The 27,723-nt window shown below is 43.2% G+C and overlaps 1 protein-coding gene across 4 annotated transcripts in view; it reads right to left on the reverse strand.

The window, feature by feature from the left end:
• The window catches only part of PPP2R3A (protein phosphatase 2 regulatory subunit B''alpha), a 148,608-nt gene that overhangs the window by 112,598 nt on the left and 8,287 nt on the right, over positions 1-27,723 (reverse strand). The window contains exon 1 of one of the 4 annotated variants that reach the window (XM_039489860.1): positions 10,363-10,541. The exons of 2 other annotated variants lie outside the window; for them this stretch is intronic. The gene's annotated coding sequence lies outside the window, so the exon portion shown is untranslated. Of the gene's footprint in view, positions 1-10,362; positions 10,542-27,723 lie in introns of those variants that run through there. One more of the 4 variants, XM_039489857.1, reaches the window with a different exon arrangement.

Genomic DNA, 27,723 nt, shown 5'->3' on the forward strand with positions numbered 1-27,723 from the left:
GACATTTTTTGCTTCAGCCAAAGAAAAGTTAAGAGGTGTGGTCATAATATTTGCTTAACACATATCTTTTCAGATTAAAGATCAATTTAATGATAAGGAGGAATGGTTTATTTTACTGAAGCGCACAATTGCTGGATTATAACAACAATGGGCTCAATGCATCTTCCAACCAAAAGCAAAAAACTTTTTTAAGTATTTCTTTAAAATACAGCAAAGCTTTGAGGAAAGGTCAGTTATACTTGGAGAAGACTTTAGTAATACACCAAGTCCTTACTGGGACAGATCAGAATAAAAAAACAAAGGTGGACAGGGAAGCAGGTACAGGGAAGCAGGTACAGTATCGACTTCTCAGATTGCTGGACAGAAATGCATCCAGGGGAATCGGATTACACATTTTATTCACACCCTCATCAGTTAATATACCACAATAGATCCAATGGTAATCTCTAAATCCTTAATGAAGGAGACAAGATCAGCAGAAATTGGCACCATCATATGGTCAGATCATGCACCTTTGATAGTAATATTTGATAGCTGAGATGGGTCCCAAAGATCACTTGTTTGGAAAATGAACTGGTTGCTTGTTCAAGATAAAGCAATTAAAGAGGACATTGTTCAGTACTTTCCAATAAATGATACAGTCAATAAATACAGAGGCAGGTAAAGTGGTATTGAGGGGACAGCTGATAAGTAGAGGCTCTCAGTTGAAAAAAGAGAGCTAAAGAAGACAAAATAGAACTACAACAGGAGATAAAAAGGTTACAAGACATTCATAAAAACACAGGCTCAAAAAAAGTATATCAACAATTAACTAATATTAGGGGAAAACTGAATATATTGATGATATATCACAGTGGTTCTCAACCTTTACAGACTACTGTTCACCATTCAGGAGTCTGATTTGTCTTGTATATCCCAAGTTTCACCTCACTTAAAAACTACTTGCTTACAAAAATCAGACAAAAAACCATAAAAGTGTCACAGCACACTTTTACTGAAAAACTGCTTACTTTCTCATTTTGTCTGTATGAAATTTTAGTTTCATAATTTGACTTCACTACTGTTTTTTATGTAGCCTGTTGTAAAACTACACAAATATCTAGATGACTTGATGTACCCCCGGAAGACCTCTGTGTACCCCTGGTTGAGAACCACTGACATACGCCACTGAAAAGGCCCTTAGATATTCAAAACAGGTATTTTATGAAAAAGGAAATCAGTGTGATAAGATGCTGTCTGAAAAGTTTAAAGAGATTCAAGAGCAATGTATTATTCCACCAATTAAAAACAATCAGCAAAGGATAGTTATAGTTTTGCTCCTTAGTCCTTATTATCAAAACCACTATACCTCAGCTACTCCAAGCTATGAAATTATTCAAAAATATCTGGCAGTAGCAGGCTTGTCAAGTATAAGCAAAACTGAAAAAGAAACTTTAGATACAGAAATAACAGAAGAAGAAATCCTAGGGGCAATAACAAATATGAAAAGTAGTAAAACTCCAGGACCCTCTGGCTTTCCAGCTACTGTGGCTGTTCTCCCTAAAACTGGAAAAGATCTTACCATATGCAGCTCTTATAGGCCCATATCACTGCAAGATTTTAACAAAAATACTAGTATGGACTGAAGTCCATATACACAGTTTCTATAAACTCAGATCAAACTGCATTCATTAAGACTAGACAAATGTCAGCCAATATTTGGAGAGTACTTGAAATCATTCATAATTCCATATTTAAAAAAAGATCAATTGCTTTTATCATCACTTGATGCAGAGAAAGCTTTTGATAGAATAGAGTGGAACTTTCTCTTTCAAGTCCTGTCCCCCAGTTCCTTAAATGGACAACAGCCCCTCTATACCAATCCAAAAGCAGCTGTGCCATTTAATAGGGTTACATCTCCCCTGTCTGAATTACACAGAGGGACTAGGCAGGGATGTCTACTGGCTCCTTTACTTTTTGCACGGGCCCTGGAGCTTTTTGCACAGAGGATGAGGAACAATTAATCCAAAACAGGAATAAGACTTGCAGGAACTCATCAGAAAATAGCTTTATATGCAGGTGATGTAATACTCTTTATCTAAACCAAATATTTCCCTAAAATTAGTATCTGAAAATATCCATGGCTTTGGGAAAGCATCTGGATTTAAAGTAAATTAAGCCAAATCCAAAATGCTAGCTATAAATTTGCCAGCCTTTGAGAAGTCATTCCTTCAGAAAACATTTTGGTACAAATGGGCAACAAATCCTACAGCATACCTAGGAATTCCAATCTCAAACAAACTAGAAAAGCAGTATTATTTAAATGCCAAACCATTATTTCAGCAAATGTCAAAAGATCTAGAGTGCCGGGGGAGTATGCAATTTCTTGGTTGGGATGAACAGCCACAGTCATAATGAACATTTTGCCAAGGATATCTTTCTTGTTTCAAAATCTTCCTGTAATTATCTCAGATAAAACCCTAGCAGGAATACAGATGATGTAGACTTTATAGGGAATAAGAGAAGACCAACAGTGAGTGCTCATACTTTCTTAAGAGCCACTAAACAGGGTGGACTAGCTGTTCCAAATATTGTATAGTTCTATCAAGCCAACCAGCTCAAAGCAGAAGCAGATTGGGAGTGCTCTAACCCAGCCCAACACTGGGTCTTTAGTGAACTGAAAATAGTAGCACTGTAAACACTGCTAGGCTACTATGGATTAATTAAAAAAAAAAAGTACACCCTCCAGAAGTGTGTGTGTGTATATATATATATATATATATATATATATATATATATTGTTTAGCAAAGGCTACTCTATGGCTTTGGGATAGTACTAAAAGGAAAATAGTTACTTTCCCCACCAATTACAACTTTTGCAAACAATCCAGACCTCAATCTAAATCACGAACCAGAGAATTTAAAGAGTGGGAAGCCATCGAATACACATGGCTGGCCAGCTATTCGGCAAAGAACCTTTTCTAACTTATTTAGAGATCAAAACTGACTAACTGGCCTACTCTCCCTGGTACCAATACTTTCAAGTCAGAGATTATGTTTTTCAGCTGTCTAGAAAAGCTAACTTTAATGGAAGTAACCGGTGTCTGGTTAATTAAGAAACCAAAAAATAACTAAATTTATATTAATCTTTACAGAAAACTTTCCAAAAAAAAAAAAAAAAAGTCCCTATTTGATACTTGAAAAATAACTTGGATAGACAAGTTACCCCAGCACAGGGTTTGATCTGGACCAAGACCAGCAATTTCAGTCTGTAGTACAATAAAATAAAGTTTCTTTATGATACGGCTTCAGTGGTACCTCACACCAGTCTGGTTAATATATATATCTAGATTGAATGGTGATAAATGTTGGAGAAATTGTGGTGAAAGGGGAAATTTTATGCATATATAAACATGTCCAGTCATTAAAGAATACTGGGGTGTAATTAGTAGCCAAATATCACAAAATATTGGAGTAATTATTATCAAATGATCCTTTGGTAATAGTCCTAGGGCTTCCTAGTGGAAAAGGTCACTCGATAGGAAATGCATCATTAATCTTTTGCAGCTACTAGCAGACAAAACTCCCAATAGCCTCTCACTGGAAAAAGAAAAATAGTCCAACTCTAGAAGGATGGTTCAAAAGTATGGAAAGTGGCTGTTATGGAAAAATGAAAGCCCCAAACAGACTGAGAACAAAGAAATATTTAGATATTGTTGCCATTTATTCAATACTTAGACAAAGTACATTCACCCTGCCCCCCTCTCCCCCACACAAAAAACAACAAAAAACAGCATATCTGTCCAATTATTTTGAATATTAACATCTGATAGGCATGCCCGGTTTGTTAAATATGTGCAATCAGAAAATTCACACCATTTAATAAAATTACTAGAAACAACACTGTTGTTTGCCATGGAAGCTTTTAAGGACAGTTTGGACAAACAGTTGTCAGGGATGGTCTATGTATATTCGGTCCTGTTCAGTGTAGAGGGATGAGCCAGATGACCTCTTGAGGTCCCAGCCCTACACTTCTATGAATGTGTAGTTGGGACACTGTTCATATTCATTCTCAGGACTGTGTAAAACATCACAATGATTACACACTTGAAATCCACATCTGCAAACCACCCACCTTGTAATATCAGTGTCTGTAACATGTAGGCACCTGTCTGCTGAACATTCCATCCTGCACCTACAAACTGCCAGGCACAGCTGGGCAGGGCTGCAAAAGATTCAGCCACAGCTCCCCAGTTCTGTTGCCAATTCTATACCCGTCCTGGGCTGCTATAATCTATGCCAGCTGGCAGTGGCCCCTAAGCACCCCAGGGCTTGGGAGGGGCACTTAGGGGGATGATCATAGGTATGGGGTGTGTCATCAGTCACAGCAATGATTCAGGATGCCCTGGGATAAAGAGCAGTCATTTTTTAAACCTCGGGGTACTTTCTTTCCACACCAACAGAAACACTCCAAATTACATAGAATGCAATTCCCCAATTCAGCAAAGCTCTGAATGTTAAGCATGGGACTCAGTGCCATTGATGCGTGTGTTTCAGTGCTTTGCTGAAGCCGGCCACAGTGAGCAAAGTCTCCAAAGTCATCTTTTTAAAAGAGTTATGTATGACGTTGTTGTTTTTTTCAAAGGAAAGCACATACTTGTATGTCTTCACCAGGTCTAAGTATCTCTGATCCTTGGGATTGCGCATCCTCTCCAGCACTGACAGAGGTGGGACTGTCTGTGCTATATATAGGGCCCAAAACTCTTTCCATTCCCAGCACGTGATGCAAAAAGGAAGTTAGTAGCCAGTTCTCCAATCTCTCCGTGCGACAGACCTGCTCCATGCCTGGGTTTCTCCCTTGAATAGGGCATTGCAACACCTAACCTTTAGGCATCTAGAAAATCCCAGGAACAACACTGTGATCCACAAAGCCGGAGTTAGGTCCCTAGGGTCCCTATGCAATGAATGGGGAGAGACAGGAGCCTTAGAATGCAATCCACAAAAGCCAGCACAATAGGCAGAGAGCCACCTAAACTAATGAATGGGAGATGTGGACTAGACCAGGGTGTCCTAACCCCTGGCCCTCTCACAGAGGTAGGCTCCTAAGTCTGGGCCCCATAGAGAGGTGCCTCTCTCTGCTTGCAACTTACAACTGGGAACCCCTCTCGTGGAGTCGGCTGGCTTGGACACCCAACACGTTTCTTGCAGGAATGAGTTAAGTGCCTGCCTCACACCACGCAAAACTGCTAGAGGAGGAGGAAGTAGCAGCACTCACCTTACACTTTTTAGCCCTGTGGTTAGCGCACTGGCCTGGGGTGTGGGAGATTCAGGTTCAATTCCTCAGGCAGAAGTGGGGGGAGAATTTTAACCAGGGTCTCCTACACCTCTCAGAAGAGTGCTCTAACCACACAGCTATGGGATAGCTTGATGGGGGGCGGGAGGCTCCCTTGGTCTCTCCTGCTGCTGTTGTTCCACTGTGGATAAATACTTAGCTATTGGGCCAGAACAGAGCGAGAGAGAATGGCTCGGCAGTCCAGTGTTTAGGGGACACACCTGGGATGTGAGAGACCCTGGGTCCAGTCCCCTCCCCAAGCAATTATTTAATTCCTTATCTGCAGCGAAACAGCTTCAACAGGAGAGACCAAAGGAGCCCCACCTAAGACTATCCCATAGCTCAGTAGTTAGAGCCTTGCCTGAGAAGTGGGAAACTCCTGTTCAAATCTTTCCTACCCCTCAGACAACGAGGGGGAATTGAACCAGGGTCTCCCAATCCCAGGTAAGTACTCTAATCACTGGCTAAACATTATAAGGTGGGCACTGGCACCACCACCAGCTCCTCTAGCAGCCAGATTCTGAAGGGGCTCTGATTCAGTGGATGGCTTCTGAGCGCCTGACCAACTTGGGCCCCACCCACAAGTTAGGCAGACGAATGCCTATCTCCCCCAGCTTTGTGAATTGCCCTGGGGCTTAGGCAGAGATAGACACCTACACAAACGCATGCATGCCCCAAAGAAAAAATAAAGACACCAAGGGAACTGATACCCTGACAATCCAGGTGCTGAGTCAGTTCAGATGCCTACAGGGTTTGAGGGAATTCTGTGGATCGCAGTGGAGCCAAAACTAGCACGTAGGAGCCCATCCTATGATAGTGACTAGGGTTCTCTTCTGATCTGGCTTCTGAGAGTTAACTCTTCTAGTGTGTGTTCCCTCAGTAGCAACTCATTCGGTCCCGTGCCCCTCCGATCTAATTTTAAATGTCCCAAGCAATGGAGCCTCCACCACTGCCCTAGAAATATTATTCCACGCTCTAAGACAACTTAGTGTCAACACATTTTTCCTGACATTCAGCCTAAATTTTATCTTTTCAATTTTTATCCTCTTCTCTCAAATTTTAAAGCTAATGTTAAAATTATATAATACACAGGTTGAGGAAATAATGTCTGTACATCTGGGTATAGTGCTTGGATTATCAATAAATACAAAGTTTGTTTTTAAAAGTCATATGGTACATAATCAGCAATATCCCAAATTTAGGTGAATACATTTAGGAATACAGTTTAGATATTAGCATCCAAGTATTTGAGTACATCACTCATGAAAAGTTGTACAGAGAGTTGGTTGTGGAAAGCAAAATATATCAATGCCTGAAGACTGTCCCTCAGTAATTGAGAATTAGGGTAAATTGTCCATTTAGAAAATACAATCCATCAGGGAAGTATTTCAGTTACTTTCCTTACTGCACTTCTCATCAGTACTAAAAGATGATTATGTCCATCCTGAGAGCTTGTCTACACTTACAACTCTGCAGCAAAGACACTACCTATGCCCACGGGAGAGCTTCACCCATCAGAGTAGAAACTCCATCACCCCGAGAGGGATTTTCCACACCCCTGAGTGATGTACTTATACCAACGCTCTTTTTGTTTCAATATAAGCCAATCCCCCTAGCCCTGTTTGTTGCTTTTCTCTGAACTCTTTCCAAATTGTCAATATCTTTCTGGTACTAACATGTTCAGGAACCAACACAGTCCAGATACAGACTCATCAGAACTGATAGAGGAGGATTATTACCTCCTGCTTCCATGATAGGACGTCTCTGCTCAGGAAGCCCAAAAGCACATTAATCTCCTTTGCTGCTATATCAAAGAATTCCTGACATCTTTTAATTATACTAACATGCTGCACCTTGCCAGTTACTAATTCTTACTATTTACTTATTTTACTGAATCTGAAAATGTACTAGACTCTTCAAGAATTATCAGGTAAAGGAGTACTTGGGGCTTGCCACCAATGACAAAAATAAATAACTTTTAAAGTTACTGCAGGAAGTCCTTTTCTCACTGCTGCCACCGCACACCTCCCCATGCCCGTTGGCTTTAACTTGGCTAGCTTAGTATGTGCTACACCAGTGGCTCTCAAACTTTCCAGACTACTGTACCTCTTTCAGGAGTCTGATTTGTCTTGTGTACCCCCAAGTTTCACCTCACTTAAAATCTACTTGCTTACAAAATCAGACATAAAAATACAAAAAAGTGTCACAGCCATACTGTTACTGAAAAATGGCTGACTTTCTCATTTTTACTATATAATTATAAAATAAATCAATTGGAATATAAATATTGTACTTACAGTATATAGTATATAGAGCAGTATAAACATGTCATTGTTTGTATGAAATTTTAGTTTGTACTGACTTTGCTAGTGCTTTTTATGTAGCCTGTTGTAAAACTAGACAAATATCTAGATGAGTTGATGTACCCCCCCCCCCCGGAAGATCTCTGTGTACCCCCAGGGGTATGTGTCTCCCTGGTTGAGAACCACTGTGCTACACTACCACTTGCTTTGTCGTGACTACGGTTTTAGAACATGTTAGACTGAGCTAGCAAACATGATCTAACATCACATTTTAAATCCTAATCAAGAGGAGGTCTAAAAGGGGAGTCTTTCTATTATCAGATTTGGGAATCTGGTCTCAAACTTAGTTTAAACAGGCTTTTCTCGTGATTAGAGGCTGGTGACTAACACCCACTATATATGAATAGTAACACTGGAAAGATTGAGCACTCCCAGAAGAAACATACTTATTTCACTCTTTCAAGCCCAAAGTTTTGTTCTAATTGTGCCCCTAGCACAACCCACAGATCAGATGTACTAGGACAGACTTTGGATAACGGCTGCCATGAAATCAACTCTGACCCAGAAGATAAAGAGTTAGTTTCACAGCATCAAATGTGAATGAATAGGGCTTCTTGTGTGATTATAGAATAATGCTTTATATCTTTTCTATCTGCAACAAGGCATGAATCACTTTTGAAGGGAAAAATAGTTGTGGATATTAACAATATAAAAGGTTATTCTATAAAACACACTGGCAGCTCTATTCACATAAAGATTATGCTGGAGGGAAATAACTGAACAATGGCAATCTGTTAGCGTAATGGCTGTCAGTTGAATTTTCAATTTACTTGCATCCTGTGCTCCTAAGAAGTGTAGGACAGAAGAAATCTCTAAGGACTTGTCTACACTAAAAAAAATTCTATGCATACTTCCAGCAAGGAGGCAACTGCACCAATGCTAGCAGCCAGAGCCGTAACTAGCTATTTTTGCGCCTGAGGAAAGAATATAAAATTGCCCACCCACTGCCCCCCGAAACACACACACATCCCAAGCATGACCCGGCCCCACGGAAACAAACCCTCCTTCCCCAGCGGCGCCCGCAAAACAGCTGTGGGCCGAAAAGGAAGGTGGGGGGGGAGAAACGGCACCCATTGGGTGACCAGATCACAGCAGTAAAATAGGACCCGCACCCTCCCCGCTCAGCCCCACCATCACACCCCTCTTCACCCCTTAGCCCCCCGCTGGCTTGTTGTGTCCCTCCTAGTCAGTTCCCCACACACCACTTGCCTCCTTTCATCTTCTCCCTCCCCTGCCAGAAACCCCCATGTCCACCCCTAGAACCCCTGCTGGCTCACTGCTCGCCTCTTTGCACACCCGCCACTTGCCCACCTGCTTGCCCCCGCTCCCCCGCCAAGTATAAAGCCTCATTCAAAGACCCAGGAGTCACTATAGTACTGCACACAACAGTCAATCAATGCAGTTGTAGATAAATCTCTGCATTATACATTTTTGTATAAGGCAGTATAATTAAGGTAAAAGAAAAATGTCTTTTTGCTAGAAGTAGAATAAGATCTTCCCCCCACTTTGTAATCAATTGCCCTGTTGGAAGAATGAGGTGTGAATGAGGAAGTCCTGGAAGGCAGCACCTCTAGCCAGCTGCAACCCTTGGAGAGGGGCTGGGAGCCAGACCAAGGACAATCGAACTTGTCAAGTGGTCTGACCAGAAAAGAGCAGACATACTGACGGCCTAGGGGGTTAGAAGCAAGCACATTCCTTTGGGAACAACCTCTTTGCAGCATTGGGACACCCCCCAGCCCAGAGAAAAGCAGCAAAAAGGACCAGACACAGTCCCAGATTTTGAACCTGGGAGATTTGCCCCCCCTCCAGCCACTGACTCGCCACTCACCTCCTCACCCCCCCCCCCCACCAAGTATAAAGCCTCATTCAAAGACCCAGGGGGTCACTATATTAATGCACACAACAGTCAATCAATGCGGTACCAACAATTAAAATACTGAAAATGGATGCCTCCCTCCATCCACCGACTCGCCGCTCGCCTCCTCATCCCCCCTCCAAGTATCAGAGGTGGCAGGTTTGTAGAAATTTTGGTGGTGCCCAGAACGCTCAGAGCCACCCACCCCCCGAACTCTGCCCCACACCTGCCTAAGGCTCTGCGGGAGTTTGGGTGGGGGGAGGAGATCTGGGATGCAGGCCCTGAGTTGGGGCAGGGGATTGGGGTGTAGGACGGTTGAGAGGTTGGGCTGTGGGATGGAGTCTGGGGTGCAGGCTCTGGGATGGAGTTTAGGTGCTGGGTGCAGGCTCTGGGCTGGGGGGTGTCCCAATGCTGGGGGTGCGGGATAGGTGGAGGGGTGCAGGCTCTGGGAGGGAGTGCGGAGGGCTGGGTGCAGGCTCTGGGAGGGAGAAAGAGTCTAAGGTGCAGGCTCTGGGAGGGAGTTTGGGTGCTGGGTGCAGGCTCCAGGCTGGGGCACGGGGTGAGGGTGCAGGATGGGTGGAGGGGTGTAGGCTCTGGGAGGGAGTGCAGAGGGCTGGGTGCTGGCTCTGGGACCGAGTTTGGGGGCTGGAGAGGGGGTGTGGGCTCTGGGAGGGGGTGGTGGGTGCTGGGGGGGAGGGGACTGCCATTACATGTGGCTTCCTTCCTCCCCTGCTGCCCCTCACCGTAGCCTCACTGGGGGTGGGGGATGGGGCTACCCCTTGCCCAGTTTGCAGGAGTGGTGACTGGGGCGGATCACAGGGTCAAACACTCACCAAAGCCCCAGAAGCTGCTCAGGTGAGTGAGATCCACTGTCTGCAGATGATCCTGTCTGTCTCCCAGTGGAAGCCCCCTTGGCATCTCCTCCAGGTGGGTGCTGGGGGAGGGGAGGAGACGGCTGAGAAGCACGTGTGTGCCCCTCCTCTCCCCTCCCCCTCCTGACGTGCAGCAGCTGGCTGCTCAGCTGCCTGCTGGCGTCCTGTTGCCAAGGCAGCAGCAGCTTTCATTCTGGCAGGGAAGCTCCCGGACCTTTCCACGCCTCTCAGATTTAGGCGCCCGAGGCAAGTGCCTCACTCGCCTCGCCCTTGTTACGGCACTGCTAGCAGCAGTGTATTTGCTACAAGGCAAAGGGAACTTTAAATCACTTGTGTCACATAGTGGTAAAAACACCTGAGCCCTGACTATGCTACAGTATTGTACACATTTCTAGTGTAGCTGTGACTCACAAAACAGCACTAAGTGTTAGGCGAGTATCAGATTTTTAAATACTAATAGCTGTATAAAACCATAGGTTTTACAGCAGCCTTGAGCTATCTACAAGGCAGCTGTCTGCAAGGCAATTCCTTCTAAACGAACTGCAGTCCAGAGAGGAGAGAATAATACATTTTTACGTGAGCATTCTTGCCTGAAAGTGTCTGTCTTCAAGACTGAGGAAACGGAGTTTAATGGATGTCAGGGACGTTCAGAGCTTCTGTAATGTACATACAGAGGGTCGTCCATATTGATCCTGGGAATAGCTCTAGGGAAGAGCAAAGAATATGAGAGAGTCTGATGGGTGAGTGGTGACATCTTCAGCAATTTTGTGATTCTCTCAGGATATGTCACAAGTTACAGTCATTCTCCCAGACCTGGTACACAGATTCATTCTAGCGGGGCTTCAGCTGGCACACTAGAAATAGCAATATAGATGCTCCAGCTCATGTTTTCAAGCCCACCTGACCCCCTGGGCTACAGAATGACCATGCTGCTATTTTTCGAACTGTAGGTCAAGCTCCGCTAACATGAACATGTCTTCCCAACTATAGTGTAGACATACTCTAGGCCAGGGGTCGGCAACCTTTACTATCAAAAGAGCCATTTTGCCCCCTCTTCCACTAAAGAAAAATAGTCTGGAGCCGCAAAACATAACACTGCTTATAAACTTTTAAAAGTTTTAATCTTTTTTTTAATTTTACCTGTTACAACAACAGAATACAACAAACAGAAGTGCAGTGTGCATGTGTAGGCCTACTTTGAAATAAATTAAACACTGAACTATGCAGGCCTTTTTGAGTCCTTCCCGTATTTGTGTAAAATTAAAATAAAACGTAGCCCACTTTAATATAAAAAAACATATAGTTGCAGCTTAGCAGTTTTAAAAAAGTAAACATAAAATTAGGAATGTTTTTTGACAAGTCCATTTCAGTGTGCTCTCATCCTCCTCGGGTTTCTTTCTCGGCCAGCAATCAACCGAAGCACCTGAACATACAATAAAAAACTACATCAGCTCCGGGTCTGAAATAAATGTTTTTTTCTGAATAATAATAGCCTATTAAATGCTAGTGTTCTCACCTGTTTAATGTGACTTCTGTTTCTGAAGCTCGATGCTGATCTTCCCTATGTCGGGGCTGTAAGATGTGACTTTGATCTTCACACAGGACTGTAGGCTCTCATTTGTGAGGCGGGAGCGATATTTGGACTTTATGAAGTTCATGCTCGAGAAAACTTGCTCGCATAAGTATGTTGAGCCAAAGATGGACAGGACTCCAAATGCATACTTTTTCATGTTCATATACGTGTCGGGAATGGCACTCCATGTTTCAAAAACAAGTTTGTCGGGTTTGGGGAGGTTTTCAATATCATTCCATTTGTGCTCTTTAGCGAGAGTGGCCTTCTGACAGGCGACTTCTTCGAGATCCGCTGTCAGGCTTTTGAACTTGGACACCCATAAGTCTTTATCCGCTATGTCGGCCAGTTCAATTTCAAGATCGGGCTGACTTATCCCTGTGAATGCGGATATGTTCAGCAGAGATGGGTCGATGTCCAGCGGTGTGACAGGGAAGGACTGAGTGTTTTTTTCCTTTCTGAACTCGCTGAATCTTTCTCCAAATGCAGCTTGCATTGCCATAATTGCATGGTGTAAATAATCACAATTTATGTGATTGTTCTCTTCTTTGAACTCTCACAGGGAGGGGAAGTGAGAGAGCATACCTCTCTGTACATCTCTGGCAAACACTGTCATCTTGCGCTCAAACGCCAGAACATCCTCCAGCAACTGCAGGGCCGTGCTTCCCTTTCCCTGGAGATTTTTATTCAGCATGTTTAAGTGACTTGTCATATCCACCATGAAATAAAACTTTTCCAGCCAATCGAGGTCTCCCAGTTTGGGATAGCTGAGGCCTTTGCTTTCCAAGAAGGTTTTCACATGTTCCAGACAAGCAGCGAAGCGTTTCAGCACGTCTCCCCTTGACAGCCACCGAACTCTGTTGTGCAGCAGGAGATCCAAATATGCGCTCTCGACTTCATCTAACCATGAACAAAATTGTCGGTGGTTTAACCCGTTTGCAATTATTTTGTTCACTATCTTAATAACGAGGTTCATCACTTCCACACATTCAGGGGGGAATGTTTGAGCGCACAGTGCTTCTTGGTGCAAGATGCAGTGAAACGTCATCAGCTCTCGATCCAGCGACTTTTGAAGTAAATTCACAAAGCCCTTCTGTGCTCCTCTCATACTGGGTGCACCATCAGTAGACACTGACACCAGGTGAGTGGTGTTTATTCCTTTGGCTTTTAGACAACTCAAAACAGCCTCACAAATGTCCTGTCCCCGCGTTTGGCCCTTTAGCGGTATGAGTTCAATCAGTTCTTCCTGCGGCCCATCAGAGTTCACATATCTGCAAAACAGTGCTGTCTGCTCAATATCGTTTACATCACTTGACTCATCACAGGCAATTGAATATGTTTGAGCTGAATTGATGTCATCAATTTGCTTACTGGTGATGTTTGTTGCCATTTTAATGGTCCTGTCCTTGACGGTCTTTGCAGAGAGAGGCATTTCTTTAATTTTCTGAATAATTTGTTTTTGAATTCGGAGAATAGATGCTCTGATATTTTTATGAACGATTTTCATGTATTCTCCGTCTGTGAACGGCTTCCCCCTCCTTACGATCTCATGAGCTGCCACAAAACTAGCAGCTGTAGTTGAGTTTGGAGAGTTGATCCACTTCTTGAAAGTATGTTGGCTCTGCTCAACTTTCCGTAGTAGTTCCGAAATCGCTCTCTTTCGCCCATCTTCAGTTGGGTACCTTTCAGAAAATGCTGAGTGCTTGTTTTGAAAATGTCTTTCAAAGTTACATTTTTTGTTGTTTGCTAATTTCTCACCACATATCAAGCACACAGGTAAGCCAGCATCGTTGGCAGTGAAGGCAAAGGAATCTGTCCATGCAGAATTAAACTCTCTATTTTCTTCTGAGATTTTTCTTTTTTGGGATGTATTCATGGTTAGCTTACTCAAGAAGCTGCCTGCAGGTAAAGGCGAGGGCTATAGACGTGGATGTGACGCATATTTTAATTGACAAATTATAAAAACTTTTTAAAAATTCGATGTTAAAGTATCACCTCAAACTCCAAGATAACTGTGCAACAAAATAAACAAAAATAAAATATATAAATAAAAATTAAATTAATAAATAACCGTTATTCTTTTTTTTTTTTCTTTTGTCAAGGCCGAAGGGAGCCACAACAAGGAGGCTGAAGATGCAGACCCCTGCTCTAGGCTTTGGCACCTGGAACCTGGCTGGCTCACAGGATAATCTGTTTGAAACTTCATTTTGAATTAGTCTTTGAGTGAGCCATATACACCTCTACCCTGCTAATAACGTGGTCCTGGGGAGCCAAAAATCCCTACTGCGTTACAGCTGAAACCTCGTTATGTGTGCCTTATTGTCTGAATTTGTCTAGCTTCAATTTCCAGGTAATGGAACACATTATACCTTTCTCAGCTAAAATGAAGAGTTCATTGTTAAATGAATGTAGATACTTACAGACTGTAATCAAGTCACCTCTTAACCTTCTCTTTGTTAAGCTAAATAGATTGAGCTCTTTGAGTCTATCCTATAAGGCAGGTTTGCTAATTCTTTAATCGTTCTTGTGGATGAACCCTCTCCAATTTATCAACATCCTTCTTGAATCGGAAGCACCACAACTAGACACGCTATTCCAACAGGGTCACACCAGTGCCAAATACAGAGGTAAAATAACCTCTTCATTCCTCCTCAAGAGTCTCCTGTTTATGCATCCCAGAATTGCATTATTTTGGCCTCTGATGGGGTGGCCTTACCACACTTGCCCTGAAGGGGTTAAGGTAGGCCAGAGGCGCCAATTAACCTATTAGGCAGCAAGCTGGGGGAATTAAGGCTGAGAAAAAAGCCTTAATTAGAAGAAGCTCACCTGTGAAGGAACAGACAGGGCTTCCATAAAGCCAGGGAGCAGACAGCAGAAGTAGGTTGCAGGGAAGTAGCCTGCAGTCCCTTCTTTGGGGAGGGGTGGTGTGCTCAGGCTACAGAGGCAAGTGGCATATAGTTACTCCCTGGGCGGAGGGAGTTTTGAGGCTGGTAAACCCAGAGACGGAGGGGAGAGCCAGAAGTTTAGGAAAGGGTTCAGGGAACACAGCAAGGCCTGGAATGGAACAGACCTTGATTGCTGACTAGGGTCCCTGAGCCAGAACCCAGAATAGAGGGAGGGCCTGGGTTTTCCAACCATCCACTGGGAAAGTGGCACTGGCAGGACTGTGATAGGGACTGCCTGAGCCTGTTGGAGGGAAGCAACTTTCCAACCCAAGAAAGGGAAACCACCCACTCGGTGACCCAGCCAGAGGGCCAACTCATGAAGAAGACGCTGAGGTTCCTGGAGTGAGAGAGGGGCTGCAGGCTGAGAGTGGTAGAGGGTAACCCCTGGAAGGAGCATTGGCCTGGCAGAGCTAATCCCCAGAATGGGCAGGAGGAAGTGCCCTCCTGCAGGGAGTAGAGGCCCCTGTCACCTAGCACAGCATCACACTGGGAGCTCACATTCAGCCAATTCGCCACCATTACCCCCACATCTTTTTCAGTGTCACTGTTTTCCAGGATTGAGTCCCCCATCTTGTAATTATGGCCTGCATTCTTTGTTCTTGGGTATATGTTTACATTTAGCCATATTAAAAACACATAGTTTGCCTGTGCCCAGTTTTCCAAGTGATCCAGATCACTCTGAGTCAGTGACCTGACTGCTTCATAATTTACCACTCCCTCAATTATAGTGTCATCTGCAAACTTCATCAGTGATGATTTCATTTTTTCTTCTAGGTCATTGATAAAAATGTCACAGTGTAGGGAGAAGAACCAATCACTGCAGGACCCCACTGTAAATAGACCCACTTGATGATTACTCCCTGTTTATAATTACATTTTGATGCCTCTGTTTGCCAGTTTTAAATCCATTAACATATGCCACGTTAATGTTGTATCATTCAAATTTTTTAATCAAAATGTCATGCAGTACCAAGTCAAATGCCTTACAGAAGTCTAAGTATATTATGTTAACACTATTATCTTTATCAATCAAACTTGTAATCACATTAAAGACTGATATCAAGTTAGTTTGACAGGATCAACTTTCAATAAACCCATGTTGATTTGCATTACTTATATTACGTTCCTTTAATTCTTTATTAATCAAGTCCTGTATCAATTGCTCCATTATCTTGCCACAGGACTGATGTCAGGCTGACAGGCCTTAATTTACCCTTTTTTTAAAAACTGACACAACCGTACCTGTCTTCCAGTCTTCTAGAACGTCCTCTGTGCGCTAAGACTTATTCAGAATCAAAGGTCATGGTCCAGCTAGCTACGCAACCAGGTCTTTTAAAACAAACTCTTCAGTGCAAGTTATCTGGACCTGCTGATTTTAAAATGTATAACTTTAATAGCTTCTGTTAAACATCCTACAGAGACTATATCATCTGTTTTTTCCCCAAATACAGAACAGAACGCTGCATTGATGTTGATAATTTTATAATTTCCATCTATTAATGGACCATAGTCCTCCTCCTTATTGTCCTGAACTCTGTTGGCCATAGATGTGTCCTTGTGTCCCTTTGCTTCCCTTATCACTTTTCTATAATTCCTAATTTCTGATTTATATTCATTATTAACAACTTCTCCTTTCTTCCATTTGTTTTATATATATTATTTTTATAGCTGCTTTCACTTCCCTGCTAAACCATGTCAGTTTTTTAACCGGTATGGCCTTCTTCCTCAGTTGGACTGCTAGTAAAGTGTTCCTGAATGATTCCCAATTATCATTCACATTTTTTTGATTAAATTCTTTCTACCAGCTGATTCTAGCTTTGTGAAACTGGCCCTATCAAAGATAGGTAGGGTGTGGGTGTGGGTGGGTGTCCAAGTCCTGATCAATTGTACCTAAACTACCATTAATTTTTAGTTCTAAGATTAGACCCTCTTTATCTGTTAGGACAAGGTCTAATGAAGAATTCTCCTGGGTTGGCTGCATCACCTTTTAGTTAGGAAAATATCATCTATAATATTTAAAAATTCCAGGGATGTTTTTAGTACTGGCAGCAGGAGACCTCCAAGCACATGTGTCATAAACAGATAGTTAAGGGTTAAGGTCTCTTTTACCTGTAAAGGGTTAACAAGCTCAGTAACCTGACGGACACCTGACCAGAGGACCAATCAAAGGACAAGATAATTTCAAATCTCTGTGGAGGGAAATCTTTGTTTGTGTTCTTTGTTTGGGGGGTGTTCTCTCTTTGGATCTAAGAGGGGCCAGACGTATTTCCAGGCTCTCCAAGTTTCCTGAAGTATTCTCTTCTATTCAGTATAGTGAGTATTAGAAAGGCGGATTAGTCTTCTAATTAATTTCTGTATTTGCAAATGTGTGTTTGCTGGAACCCTATTTTATTTTATTTTTTGGTTGCTGTATTTGTCCTGATGCTAGCTCTCTAGTTTCATAAGTTATACCCTGTAACAATTCCATCCTGGTGTTACAGAGATAGTGTACTTTCTTTCTTTTAATAAAATCCTTTTCTTTTTAGAACCTGATTGATTTCTTCCCTTGTTTGGATTTTCAGGGGAAGGGGAGGGGGGGGAAAGTGAATCCCTCTTTGTTTTGATTCAAGGAGTTTGAATCAAGGTGATCTCTCCCAACGACTAGGGGAGGGGGGAGGAGGGGGTTGGAATGGTTTATTTCCCTTTGTGTTAAGATCCAAGGAAGTTTGGGTCTGTGTTCCCCAGGGAAAGGTTTGGGGGAACAGAGAGTATGCCAGACACTGAAACCTGGCTGGTGGCAGCAAGAACCAGATCTAAACTAGGATTTAAGTTTAGAGGAACCCATGCAGGTCCCCATCTTGTGGACGCTAAAGTTCAAAGTGGGGAATAAACCTATGACAACATGTCACCCAGATTGAAATCCCCGATCATCATGCAGCTTTTTCCTATACATTATGGATAGGTGTATAAGGAGGCAGTCATTCTGTTCTCTAGTGATTTGGTAGTTTGTAGCGGACACTAACTAACACTTGTTCTTGTGTTACATCTGATAGAATATTGATCCATAAACATTCAAGATCATTTTCTTTGTGTTATCAATGAACTGAAAACAAATAACGCCATTTTTGACAGAGAGTCACCCACCTCCATGTTTGCCTACTCAGTCCTTTCTAAATAGGTCAGAACTATTGATTTTAACATTCCAATTGTGTGAATCAACCCAGAAAGTTTCAGTAATACTAAACAGATCAAATTTATGCTGATAAATGAGTAATTCCAATTCCTCTTGTTTGTGACCCAGGCTCCTAGCATGGGTGTACAGGCAATTACAGAATTTCTCTTCACGTCCTTTGGTTCTCAATGTCTCAATTTTGTGCTGAGTGCTCATAACTTCCAAGCTATACAGCCCCAGTCTCTATAGAAGGTGGACCAATGTTCCACAAAACCAACACCCTCTACTCTGCACCACTTACCTAGTTCACTTCCAGAATCTTCTGCCTTCTGTCTTCCTTTGCTCACGGGACAGGAAGGATCTCAGAAGAACACTTATATTGAGTTCAACTTGCCAAAACATTTGGCTTGCATCCAAGATGGGAAATATTCTTTCTACAGCTGGCCAAAACCAACAAATGGGTTTTTCGCTCCATGGAAAAATTCAACTTTTTGACAAAAAAATCTAAAAAAATTTTTTTTGGCTAAAACCCAAAACTTTCTATTGGAAATGCCGCTACATTGCCTTATGAAAGTTGTAGTTCAGGCACCTCACGCTCCATTCTCTAAGGACTGGGATCCCTGGCTGAACTACATCTCCCAGGTGGCACCAGAGTTTCCTCAGTTGCTGAGCTCTTGCAGTGCATAATTGGAGACGTTCTGGGGCCACGGAGTCCAGCCAATAAAGGAGATTGTGGGGCACAAGGTACCTGAACTGCAACTCCCACGAGGTAGTGTGATGGCACTTCCAAATCAAAATTTTCAAATTACAGCCAAAAGACTTTCAGTAGTTAGACAAAAATGTTCAGTTTGTGTGTGTGTTTGGGCGAGGTGGGGGCTGTCTTTGTTCTCTTTTGTTTTACAAAATGTTGACATTTTCCCTAGAAAGCAGTCTTTTTTTCATGAAAAAATAATATTTGTCTTAAACAGTCTTCCATAAAAAATAGTTAATAGAAAATCTCCATAGTGTCCTTATTCTTTCATTTGAAAGTCTAGATATGACCTCCTCAACTGTTTTCAGTGCATAGTGCTTACATTTGGTGATCTTCTTCAAATCTTTTGGACCTATGCAAATCCTTAACTTACTAGTTTTATTACAGTGACCTAAGTGGTTGGTGTTTGTATTTGCTTACTGCAACTATTTTACTCTGACATCTTTTCTCAGGGTAGACAAGTCCTTATGGGGAATGTACATTTAGTGGCACACTGAGATCAATATAATGTGATTTTATCATGCATCCCACTCCATTAAACTCTCCACATTTTTAAATCTTGTGTATCTTGTTGTGTAGACAAATTACGTACCCATTTGTTCATCTGCTCTACAGGGCTCATTTCTCCTGGCAGCCCACCCCAGCCCTTCCGGCTGTTGTACTCATTGTGGGATGCTGTGGCTCCAACCAACGAGTTCCACAGGTTGACTATACATGGTATGAAGAAATACTTCCTTTTATTCATTTTAAACCTGCTGCCTATTAATTGCATTGGGTGACCCTGGTTTGTGTGTTATGTGAAGGCGTAAACAAAACTTCTCCCTTCACATTCCCCCTTAGTCAACTCTTTTCCAAACAGAAAAATCCCAGTCTTCTTAATCTCTCCTTCTACAGAAGCTTTTCCATACCCCTAATCATTTTTGTTGCCCTTCTCTAAACCTTTTCCAATTCTCATATAGCTTTTTATAGATGGGGTGACCAGTGCATGCAGTATTCAAGGTGTGGGCATACCATGGATTTATATAATGGCATGATATTTTCTGCCTCATTATTTATCCTTTTCCTAATGGTTCCTTACATTGTTACCTTTTTTGACTGCCGGTGCACGCTAAGCAGATTTTTCCAGAGAACTATCCATAATGACTCCAATATCTCTTTCTTGAGTGTTAAGAGCAAATTTAGATCCCATTATTTTGTATGTATAGTTGGGATTATGTTTTCCAATGTGCATTACTTTGCATTTATCAACATTGAATTTCATCTGCCATTTTGTTGCCATGCCACCCAGTTTTGTGAGATCCTTTTGTAACTCTTCAGAGCCTCCTTTAGACTTAACTATCTTGAGTAATTTTGTATTGTCTGCAAATGATTTTCCAGTTAATTTATGAATAAGGATTTTGTCATGCATCTTTTTAGTAAAAATCACAAACAAGTCACAGGCAATAAAGAAAAATTCATGAAAACCTGTGACCTATCCATGACTTTTACTAAAAAGATGCATGACAAAATGGGGAGCTGCAGGGTCCCCACACCACCCTGGGGGGCCTGCCTGGGAGCTGTGGGACACCCCCACAGGGGCTGGGAGCTCCAGGACACCCCAGCCACCCGCAGTGGCTCCAAGCTCCTAGGGGCCCCACCACTCATGGCAGCCAGGGATTGCGGGGTCCCACAGAGGCTCCAAGCTCCCGGGGGGCCCTGGCCATGAGCTCCTGGGGCACTCCCTCTCCCACCCACAGCAGGTAGGAGTTTGGAGCCCCACAGCTCCTACCAACCACGGGCGATGGGGGGACCCTGCAGCTCCCATGCACAGCGAGCTCAAGTCATGGAGGTCTCTGAAAGTCACGGATTCCACAACTTCTGTGACCTCCATGAAAATCGTAGCCCTATTTATGAATATGTTGAATAGCACTGGTCACAGTACAGGACACCACTACTTCTCCCCACTGTGAAAACTGACCATTTATTCTTACCCTTTGTTTCCTGTCTTTTAACCAGTTACTCAGCCAAGGACCCTCCCTCTTATCCCAGGACTGCTTACTTTACTTAAGAGCCTTTGGTAAGGGACCTTGTCAAAGGCTTTTTGAAAGCCCAAGTACACTATAATCACTGGACCACCCGTCTCCATGTTGTTTGACCCCCCCCCCTCAAAGAATTCTAATAGATTGGTGAGGAATGATTATCCTTTACAAAAACCATGTTGACTCTTCTTCAACAAATCATGGTCATCTCTGTGTCCGATAATTCTGTTCTTTACTATAGTTTCAACCAATTTGCCTGGTACTGAAGTTAGGCTTAGCTGCCTGTGATTGCTGGGATCACCTCTGGAATCTTTTTAAAAAATTGGTGTCACATTAGCTATCCTGCCTGCCCCTGCTTTCCAACTCCCAGATGCTCTGAATCTTAATTCCTGCTCCCAACCCCTTTTTTGCCCCCCTCCTGACTTTAAGTCTGCAGAATATGCTAACTAACTCAGCCCCTGCAGTAGGCTCCTGGTTAATGAAGACCACATGGACTTCAGAACATCTACAAGGAGGCAAAGGAGAAGTGGGGAGCCTGGGCAAATAGAAAAGAGCTGGCATGCAGAGGTTATCTATTGGGTTTCTGGGAAACAGGGTGGGCAAAGCCCGCCCCATGCTAACGGAACCCCCCCCCAGCCTAAGGGGAGCTTCCACAGGGCCTCAGAAACCCACTAATTGCGGGGGACAACTAATAAAAGAACAGGGACAGGAGTGCGGTCAAAGGGTCATAAGAAGGTAGGAACCATGCTGAGTTTGTAAGCTCTGGAGAGTTCCCTGCTCCCTACCATCCAGCGTGATCTAGAACTCCCTGTTCCCTGGCTTCCCCAGACCTCTAGAGTTTAAGAGTGTCATAGGGTATCTTTCCCTCTGCCTCCCAACACATACCAAAGATTTCAATTCCATTTAAAAAAAAACCTAATGAAATTAACAAGCAAAAATAAACTTTTTTATCCTGAGTTAATGCTGCAAGTACAGAACAGTAGGAGGTAATAAAATTTACAAGAATTTTGTAGACAGATAAACCATTATTAGAAACCCAGGAATTTCAGTAATAAGAAGATAATTGTTTTAAAATTTTAATAGTTTAATACTTTTTGTTTGTTTGGGAATATGTTTATTATAAGATATTTTAAATAGTTTCTTTAAGTCTTGTTAAGTTGATTTGTGCAACTGGGAACTTTACCTTCATCTTTTCCTGGGAATATGTAAAATCATTAAGATTAGTCATTGATAATGGCACAAAAGCAACAAACTTAGAGAACCCTGGGTGCCTTATAAAAACATGCAACAAGCAAAGCTACAAACAGCTGAAAAGAGGGCTGCTCCAAGTAAAATACACCTTCACTGGATACTCCCTTTCCTGCATTTAGTGTTAACTTAAACAACAACAAAACATAAAGCTCCATCTTAAGCAAAGAAAAGCTTTTTTCTTCTTTTGCTTGTTCCAAGTTCCCTCTACCTCAAAGAGAGGCTCCAATCCCCTTATTTCTTCAGGTAAATCCAACAGAATAATAGCTCTTTTGGCACCTAGCAACAGAGTGACTCAGAAGAAAATAACCCACCACCATATTGCAACGGGTTATAATGATATGACTTGGGTGGTCTCAGCTACAGCTATCTCAACAAGTATAATAAAACTAAACTCTCATTCTTAGAGATGATGGTTTGAGGCACATTGGAAAGCTTGTATTGCCACTAGGCCTGCTCTATCTGTTGTATGGCTAAATAGAAGAGGACAAATTCAATGTTGCACTATGCCCACATGTGCTAATGAGGCTGACACAAAGGAGTCATAGGCCCAGAGTAAACTCTCCCTCATGGAATATCCCCAAGCACAAAGGGCTGTTGCATAGCCTCTGCAAGACCCCACGTGCTCACAGTGACCGATAGGAGGCCATTGTAGTAGAAGCACAAGTTAGGGCAGCTCTCAGGTTAGGCATGACCTGGAGGAGTCATGTTAAATAACACTGTGTTAAAACATGGCTTTGCAGCCAGTGTAGATTGAGACAAGTAATGTTTAACAGCATGTCAGCTGATCATGGGTAAACCCTAGTACTAGTAGGTTTACTCACAATTTTCTGACACAATGTTAAACACAACTAGTCTATGTCTACACTTACTACAAAGACACATTTAGCACCATGTTAGTTAATGCAGCTCCTCAAGGTCATGTCCTAACACTTCCTAATTTCCTACTGAAGGCAAGCACTATGTGAACTCCAATACATAAAGTCTGTTAATACCAGAATACCTAAAATGTGCTCTGTAGGGCCAACCTTTGGGTCTCACGGATGTGGGACACTTATCATGATAAAGGAGAATCTTAACCTTAGGGTTTTTTTTAAAAGTAGGTTTCTAGCTGATTGCCTTGTGGCACTAGCCTTGAAAATATAAACCAATTAAAAGCGACTGTAGGAATGTATGGAAGAAGCGGCTGGACTCCATTTCTCCAGTAGGAGGCTGAAGGGAACCCAAAAATCACACAAACTTTATATGGAAAATGATGACGTTAAGTTTAGAGAGTATCTCAAAGAACTTTCTCACTAACCCTCCCCCAATAGTTTTGCTTTTTCATATGCATAATGACAGGACAGTGGTGCAAATGTTAAGTGAAGATAGGTAGGAAAATGATCTGTAGGTCCACCCAAAGCTGCAAAGCTAGATGTGATGCTCCATACTTGACGAGTCATCTTTTCTGGGTATGTCTACACTACGGGATTATTCCGATTTTACATAAACTGGTTTTTGGAAACAGATTGTATAAAGTTGAGTGCACGTGGCCACACTAAGCACATTAATTCAGCGATGTGCATTCATGTACCAAGGCTAGCGTCGATTTCCGGAGCGTTGCTCGGTGGGTAGCTATCCCATAGCTATCCCATAGTTCCCACAGTCTCCCCTGCCCATTGGAATTCTGGGTTGAGATCCCAATGTACGATGGGGCAAAAATAGTGTCGCGGGTGATTCTGGGTAAATGTCGCCACTCAATCCTCCCTCCGTGAAAGCAATGGCAGACAATCATTTTGCGCCCTTTTCCCTGGATTGCCCGGGCAGACGCCATAGCACGGCAACCATAGAGCCCGTTCAGCTTTTTTTCACTGTCACCATATGTCTACTGGATGTTGCTAACAGACGCAGTACTGCAGCGCTACACAGCAGCATCCCCTTGACTTTTGTAAGTTAGCAAAGACAGTTACCAGCTCTACTGTACCGTCTGCTGCCTTGCAAGTTGACAATGATGGTTACCATTCATACTGTACCGTCTGCTGCCTTGCAAGTTGACAATGATGGTTACCAGTCATACTGTACCGTCTGCTGCTGTCATGGGTGCTCCTGGCCAGCCTAGGTGAGGTCGGCCAGGGTTGCATGGACAAAAAATGGGAATGACTCCCCAGGTCATTCTCTTCTTTAAGTTTTGTCTAAAGGGAGAGTCAGTCCTGCCTAGAATATCAGACAAGCCTACTAAAGAACCAGAAAGGCAAATGGCCGCTCCGGGTCAGAGCCCCAGACATCCTGCAGAAATGATGCCATTCTAGGGGGTGCCCCTGCAACAATGCCATCTGTTGCTTCCCTCCTCGCCCACCCCTCCTGGGTTACCGTGGCAGTTATCCCCCTATTTGTGTGATGAAGTAATAAAGAATGCATGAATAAGAAACAACACTGACTTTATTGCCTCTGCAAGCAGAGATCAAAGGGGGAGGGGAGGGCAGCCTCCAGCTGCTATGATATTCCAGGCAGGACTGAATCTCCATTAGACAAACCTTGAAGAGAATGACCTGGGAGTCATTCCCATTTTTGTCCATGCACCCCTGGCCAACCTCACTGAGGCCAGCCAGGAGCACTCACAGGACGACGATGATGGATATCAGTCATACTGCACCGTCTGCCGTCCACAAGGCAAGGGAAAGGAAGGGGATGCTGCTGTGTAGCGCTGCAGCACCGCGTCTGCCAACAGCATCCAGTAGACATACGGTGACATTGAAAAAAGGCGAGAAACGATTTTTTCCCTTTGGTTTCACAGAGGGGGGGAGGGTGACGACATATACCCTGAACCACCCACGACAATGTTTTTGACCCTTCAGGCTTTGGGAACTCAGCCAAGAATTCAAATGGTTTTCGGAGAATGCGGGAACTGTGGGATAGCTACAATCAACAGTCGCCCCTCCCTCCATAAGCATCCATTTCATTCTTTGGCTTTCTGGTATCCTTGTCTCAGCTCCTTAAGTTTCAGCACTGTGTTGAGTCTCTGTTGTGGCCTCTGTCCATCATAGCCTTGGAGATTTTTTTCAAATGTTTTGGCATTTCGTCTATTGGAACAGAGTTCTGATAGAACAGATTAATCTCCCCATACAGAGATCAGATTCAGTATCTCCCGTACAGTCCATGCTGGAGCTCTTTTTTGATTCTGGGACTGCATGGTCACCTGTGCTGATCAGCGCTCCACGCTGCGCAAACAGGAAATAAAATTCAAAAGTTCGCGGGGCTTTTCCTGTCTACCTGGCCAGTGCACCTGAGTTCAGATTGCTGTCCAGAGCAGTCACAATGGTGCACTGTGGGATAGGTCCCGGAGGCCAATACCATCGAACTGCGGCCACACTAACCCTAATTTGAAATGGCAATACCGATTTCAGCGCTACTCCCCTCGTCGGGGAGGAGTACAGATATCGATATTACGAGCCCTTTATATCGAAATAAAGGGCTTTGTTGTGTGGACGGGTGCAGCATTAATTCGGTTTAATGCTGCTAAATTCGAAATAAACTCGTAGTGTAGACCAGGCCTCTGATACATAAATAACAAGTGATATGAGGATGAGAATTCATTCTCACTAGTCATGCCTTCCATGAGTTCATTCATCTTTTTGCTAGTTCTATCTTGTCCTCTGCAAAGTTGCAGCTGTTGAAATGTAATAAATCATTCCAAAAGGTGCAGCATGTTCTAGCGCTCAGAAAAGTCTGGCATTTTTATAACTTGTGATTTTGGCTGAACCACACTGGAATCACACAGGACAAATATGATCCATGCAAAAGATTTTTCTAGTCCTCCTTTAAAAAGCTCCATGTATTTATCTTATGTTTTTTTTCTACTGAACATACTTGATCATAAACTACTGAGAACTAGAAATGAGGAGGACCTGGGAGAGAAAACATGGACCTGAAAACTGAGGTGATCCTAATGTTTCATTGAACAGTGATCACTGAATTAGCAGCTATTCAATACTTTGTTTTAGCCTCATTGTTAAAATTGGCTCCAGGCCTCCATTATTCAAAGCCTGCCCTGAAGACAGAATTAATAATTTCCTCATGGGCCTTTCTATTGCACTCAGAGTACTTGACACTGTGTAGTACTTTATATGTTGAGAGCACAGTGCCCATTGACTTCAGTTGCAGTTGTGAGTGCTCAGCACTTCTGCAAATCAGACCTCAAGGTCTGTGAATCTGTGTAGCTCAAAAGCTTGTCTCTCCCCCACACAGATGTTGGTCTAATACAGGGGTTCTTAAACTGGGGGTTGGGACCCCTCAGGGGGTTACGAGGTTATTACATGGGGGGTGGTCGTGAGCGGTCAGCCTCCACCTCAAACCCTGCTTTGCATCCAGCATTTATAATGGTGTTAAATATATAAACAAGTGTTTTTAATTTATAAGGGGGGTTGCACTCAGAGGCTTGCTATGTGAAAGGGGTCACCAGTACAAAAGTTTGAGAACTACTGGTCTAATCAAAGATATTACCTCACCCACCTTCTCTATTTAAGCACCCAAGGAACACACAGTTAGTGACCGCCTATGAAAAGTCTGGCTGAAGTGGCTTGACTAGCATCACATAGGAATTCTGTGGTAGAGGCAGGGATAGAATCTAGTTCTACAGAGCAGCATTCAACTGTTTTAACCCTGAGACCGCCTCTTCTCTTCCGGCAATTCTCTGCCTCCTTCACTTCACACTTTCCAACTTCTGCAACAAATGAGATGTGGAGCCTACAGACAAAAGCCTCATTCATTACACAACCACAATTCATCCCCAGAGCAAGTCTATCCTGTGCACTAAATCATATATGTGGAAATCGTATATGATCATGTAAATAAATACTGTATTATAATCCATACACACAAGAGGGCTGAATTAAAAGTTCCATTCTGGCATTTCCTAATGTTGAGTGCTTGATTTGTAACCTTAATGTTCTTTTAATGCAGTTTTGTGTGTGTAATTTCCTAGGTATTTTTACAAGCAAATTAAATAAACCAAAATTTCACCATGTGGAACCATACTGACACCCACATTATTCATCAGCAGGGTTGGAACATTTAGATCCACCACATAGACATCTGCCACTTGAGCTAATAGAGTAACTGATAGCAGTGGTAAGTTGTCCTCTAGGTCAGGGGTTCTCAACCTTTTTCTTTCTGAGCGCCCCCCCCCCGCCCCGCTGGCCCCAACATGCTATAAAAACTCCACAGCCCAGCTATGCCACAACAACTGTTTTTCTGCATATAAAAGCCAAGGCCGGCGTTAGGGGGTAGCAAGGAGGGCAATTGCCTGGAGCCCCACACCACAGAGGGCACCGCGAAGCTAAATTGCTGAGGCTTCAACTTCAACCCTGGGGTAGTGGGGTTCAGGGCCCCGGGCTGCAGTCCCATGCAGCAGGGCTTCAGCTTTCTGCCTGGGCCCTAGTGAGTCTAATGCCAGCCATGCTTGGTGGACCCCCCTCCCCGGTACCTGCTTGTGGCCCCCAAGAGAGCACCAGACTCCTGGTTGAGAACCACTGCTCTAGGTGGACAAGAAGAAAAAGGGCATGAGACACCCACTTTGCAAATGGGTTTCATAGGTATTTGCTGACAGCAGAGAAATGTTGAAACTCAGGAATCTTGGATTCCATTTAGGCTCTGGAGGGGAG

Source organism: Mauremys reevesii, linkage group 9 (genome assembly GCF_016161935.1).
Source record: "Mauremys reevesii isolate NIE-2019 linkage group 9, ASM1616193v1, whole genome shotgun sequence".
NCBI classification, from domain to species: Eukaryota; Metazoa; Chordata; order Testudines; family Geoemydidae; genus Mauremys; species Mauremys reevesii.